A 5,599-nucleotide genomic window follows, 5' to 3' on the forward strand; every position below is an offset into this window, starting at 1 on the left:
ATATTTTGGGGTTTGCAGCCAATTGTGAGTTATTACGAGTAGTTCCAATGTGAAAACTCCATCATTAAAATAAGATTTGTCAGTATCAAGTAATGTCAATTTTGCCCAAAATCTTGCTTTAAATTTATAATCTTAGTTGTAAGTAAGTGCTAAAACTTTATTTCTTATATTGTGATTGTTTTTCTTTGTGTGGTTTGTTTCTTTAAAAGAAATAGTATTTATATATCACTTACTTAATGATCATAATAATTTTGCTCAAACATACTGTTAGAATTTGTTTGATGATGATTCTGTTAAGAGCTCCTGTTCAATGTCTCTGTTAAGTTGTTTTAACATTTTCGATACAAATAACAGACTTGTATATGAGAGAAATGTTGCTGTACCAGATCTTTGCAACATTTCTGTCTCTTAAATGGCTATATTAAACTCTCTTAAAATTTCTCGCAGATAAAATCACTCAAAATAGTTGTCATCATCTCTGTATGTATCATCATTGCTGAATTATCATATGTATGCAGTCATTATAAATACAACTCTTAAATTCTACTCTTGAGCAGTCTGTCCACCCACCGAAAGTACTTTCGACGAGGGATCACAGCACCGTACAACGTAAGTCATCGAACTCATTTTTTTCTTTTGTTTCTTCTATCTGATTTTCACATATGTTATGATAGAAAAGAGTAACAAACCGGTGATCAAAATAATTGTATCTGTTCTGCTTAGTTGCTAATATTCGATTTGATAGGAAATTCCATTGAGTAATTATTTATTTATAAAAAAAACTTGTAAATATAAATAAACAATATTTAATGGTCATACAAGTGTGAGAAAATGTCAACGTGAATCAAAAAGGGCATAGCTATAAAAAAAATAATTTTTTTGCAGCAACATGCTGAACAGATATGTAATCTCCAGTTTGATATTCTTTTCTGTAGTTCTATGAGATGATCCAACTAAGGAAGTATTTAACATTCTGCCTTAACATGAATTCATATGCAAGATCTGTAAATTTACCACTATTTTCTACCGAGCTAAATAACTTATTTTCGATTTATTTTGCATTAACACAATTTTAAAATAAAACTCGAAGTCTTCTTCTTTATTATTCAGGAGGATATAAAAGCACAATCTTTACCTATCTCATTTCTTTAAATCAAATGTTACTTTAATTTAACTTTAAGAATAGTTAGGATTAAATAACATCTACATGTTTTTATTTGAATTATTTAGGTTTAATCTAATTTTAAGAGAAAATGTTAGCTACTTTTGAATTATAGCTAAATAAAGGAATATGTATTCAACGTAAGTTGACAAAAGGTCTGTTTTAGTTGCATATCAATGTAGGTGGCTTGTTATGATATAGTAGGGGTTGCAATAATAGCATTAATTTCTATTTGATTTCAACATGTTGCAACCAGGTTGGGTGGGTTCTCTGGCAACACAACATCTCGTTGCTGAAAGTCTTTTGGATCTTTTTTACAACTCTCTCAGATTCCTCTGTTCATTTTTTCCCTTTTCTCTAGTTTCCGTTTCCTATGTTAATTAAATGATCTCCCGTTTCCTGCTATGTTTTTAATTATAAGTGTAAATAAAAAATGCACGTATATGTTATATTGAACAGTAGTCAAGTGGCAAGGTGGCAAGGCTGGATCCGTGCGTGCATCCTCTCATACGATCTCCCAAATGACATCTGCCACACTTCAACCTGTTATATGCTATAGTATATAATATAAATGGCGCCCAACGTGGGGCCCGAACAGACCTTATACCTAATTTTTTCCACCTGGCTTTCTGCTGTGTTTGTTTGGTTCCACCTTATCAATTTTCAATACTTTGTCTATTTTTCTTTTTCATAGCCTCTCTTTCATTTTTGGAAATTTATAAACTTTTTGGAATCCATGCATGGTCAGCTTATCATCCTGTATTGGCCATTAGTTGATGTTCCCTTAACACTTTCACGACTTTACCGACTCTGACGGACTCTATGGAATTCAACTTCTGGATATGTACTATACGCTAGAGTTGACCTGGAAAACAAAAGTAGCTGTATAGTTCTGAACTTTATCATTCTCTGGATTTATAGTATAGTATTACTATACCGGAGCTTGAAACTCTTTTTACCTATTCACTATATTTCTTTCTTTTTTCCTCTTTTTGTTCCTACCAAAAGATTTATTTATTCATAACAAGCCTACCCTAGTTTAAGGTAATTAAACAGACCAGTACATTTAGTAGAATTTTGGTATTCCGCAGTTCTTGAAAATTCATATAGAATAGAGTTTATGCATGTTTGAACTTTCGAAATTTTTATCTTTCATTCTGAATACGCATTGTTATTTGTGGGACTGTAATTTTTTTTTCTAGGAGACTCTGTTTTTATTATTTTTTTCTTATTTTTTATTTTCAATCAATTATTTCCATTGTTCTGTGCTACAGAATTTTATTCAATATCTTGTCTTTCCCTTGTTTCCTTGTTGTTATTTGAGTCTAAAACTGTGGCATAATTCCTGCTAATCGGACAAGCAGTATAATAGAATTATAATTTATTTTCCCGGTAAATTGTTTTGTCGTTACTTTCGATATACTATCCCAATGTCTCAAGAAATTGAAAGTGAAGATCTTGCACAGGGGGCTTCGGGTGATATCACTCCAATATGCGGACCCTGCTCTAAACATATATCAACCAAGTTTCAGTATTTTAGAACAAATTGCGGACATACTTTCCACAAAGTTGTCTGGCAAAATGCGAAAAAATAAGCCGTATTGCCCTGTTTGTAATACTAGGCTGTTGAGTGAGCCACCAACTCCTAGTTCATCAGGTGCTACTACGAGGTCTCAATCTAAAACGATACCTGCCAAGCAGACAAACAATCAATCGGTTGAAGACCAATCCAGCTCAGCGGCAGCTGCCACTGGAGATGGTAATGCTGTAGATAATTCTGTAAGCATAAGGCCAAGCGAACTTCAGGAAATGATTAGTTCAATTGTTTCTGCTCAGCATGCTCAGCTAGTAGCGAGCTTGAAAGATCAAATATCCCGCTTAGTTCAAGACAATGTTGAGTCAAGGCTTTCAAGGCTAAATATTAATGAACCTAGTTACACCCACTTCAGCTACTAACACGCAACCGCATACTCAGCAAACATCCCCACGCCAAATGCAGACATTGCCTTCTGTCGAAGAACGAATATTTCGTGAAATGTTCGGGATATCATTAAATAATTCACAGAATCATGCACCTTTGAATACAAGTAGGACAAACCAAACTTTATCGCATAATTCGGCGACCTCAGACTTGTCTTCCAGGCCCGATAAGGTATTACACATAATGACTAATTGGAGGATAAAATTCTCTGGAAGTTTAGAGGGTCTGAGTGTAGAAAACTTTATATATAGAGTAGAAGCTCTCACACTCCAACCCTGCAGGGAGACTTCGACCTCTTATGCCGAAATGCAAGTTCTCTCTTCGAAGGGAAAGCTGCAGATTGGTACTGGCGCCATCATCGATCTGTCTCCTCGGTAAACTGGACTGATCTGTGCAAGGCATTGAGACAATATTACAGTGACTCACGTTCTGACGTTGACATGAGAGAACTGATTAGAGATCGGAAGCAGAGGTCTGGGGAGAGTTTTGACGCGTTTTATGACTCTGTCGTGGAACTGACCGATAGACTAAAGGAACCGTTATCTAATGTAATGCTAGTTGAGATTTTGAGACGAAACTTACTGCCCGAAATCCAACACGAAATTCTGAACCTTAGAATTTGTCAATTCAAGAGCTTCGTGACATATGCAAGAGAAGGGAGTTTTCTTGCAGGATGTTCGTCGTAAGCACGGTGCCGCTATGGTAAAGACGAGTTTTGTTGGGAAAAAGGTTTATGGATTGAATGAGATGTTAGATGATGACGCAGATTCCCCAGTCTCAGACAACGAGCAAGTCTCGGCAATAACCTTGAATTGCTGGAATTGCAAGCAACAGGGTCATCGTTATCAGGACTGCTTATCTGACAGGACCATATTTTGCTATGGCTGCGGGACTCCTGATACTTATAAGCCCACATGCAAAAAGTGTAATCCAAAAAACTCCAGGCTGGGTGCACCAGCGAGTACCCCAATGCGCAAATCGGAGATGGAATAACAATTTTACAAATACCTCTATATAAGCCATTACAAAATGTACCCAAATGTGACAATACCGCTCCTGAACATGAAAGTAGTGAATTCCATATTCCTTCCAAAATTGCTCGCCATTTCAAACCTCTTCATGTTAGGATAAGGGAATATAATGAAGCTCGTAGTCGGATTTTTAGTCAGGGTTCTAAATCTACTAGGTCAGCTAAGAGGATTCGGGATTTTTGGAGTAAGGTTAGAAGGTGTAAAATAAAATAGTTTCCTCGGTACTAGATAAACCATCCGACGTTAGACCATATGCCGAGGTTATCCTCCTTGGTGAAAGGATGTTGGGTCTTATGGACACTGGCGCCTCGCTGAGTTGTATCGGCGGAAAGGCAGCAAAGTCCTTTCTATAATCTGGACAGCCATATAAATGTTTGAAATCGGCAGTAAAAACCACTGACGGTAATAGGCAGAATGTGGTAGGATTAATAGAGACGAAATTACCTTCAAGGGATGTGAAAAAGACATTACTATTTTTATAGTACCTAGCCTGTATAGGGACCTCTTTTTGGGTATGGATTTTTGGGATATGTTCGACCTTCTTCCTCCAGGTTTAGTACAAAATCAGTATACTTCTGACAATATTTCCTTGATTTCAGAAATAGCTCCACAAGTTCAACTATCCGAATCGCAGAAGCAAAAGTTGGAGAAAGTGGTGGGTTTGTTTCCTTCTTTTGCCAAACAAGGGTTGGGGAAAACCCATGTTTTGGAACATGTCATTGATACTGGTTCGGCGAAGCCGATCAAACAAAGACATTTTCCCGTCTCTCCTGCTGTTGAGAAATTGATTTACGCTGAACTCGATAGGATGCTTGAACTCGGGGTTATTGAGGAGTCAAGTAGTGCATGGTCCTCTCCCGTGGTTTTACATAGGAAGCCAGGAAAGAACAGGCTTTGCCTAGATAGTAGAAAATTATGTAATGCGCCACACTTATGTAATCCGCCACAGACCTTGTCTGACGATTTGCTGATTGTTTCGGAATCTTATTAAAGGCATCTGGAGGTTCTAAAGATTGTTGCTGCCAAAATCAAGGAGTCAGGCCTAACCATAAATGTGGAAAAAAGCAACTTTTGTGTGGCTGAAGTGAAATACCTTGGTCATCTGGTTGGTGGAGGTGTCATTAAGACAGATCCCGATAAGGTATCAGCCATAACGGATTTCCCTGTACCGCAGTCGGTAAAACAAGTCCGGAGATTCCTGGGGATGACTGGTTGGTACAGAAAATTCATCAGGGACTACGCTTCGATTGCCACGCCTCTAACGGATCTTACGAAAACTAAGCGGAAATTTGTTGGAGCCATGAGGCTCAAAAATCCTTTGAGGCTTTAAAGTACCACCTGAGCAGCGCCCCAATTCTACGTAGCCCAGACTTCTCACAGCCGTTTTTCATACACTGTGATGCTAGTAGAACTGGTATAGGAGGT

The sequence above is a fragment of the Musca domestica genome, unplaced genomic scaffold, assembly GCF_030504385.1.
Source record: "Musca domestica strain aabys unplaced genomic scaffold, Musca_domestica.polishedcontigs.V.1.1 524, whole genome shotgun sequence".
Taxonomy (NCBI): domain Eukaryota; kingdom Metazoa; phylum Arthropoda; class Insecta; order Diptera; family Muscidae; genus Musca; species Musca domestica.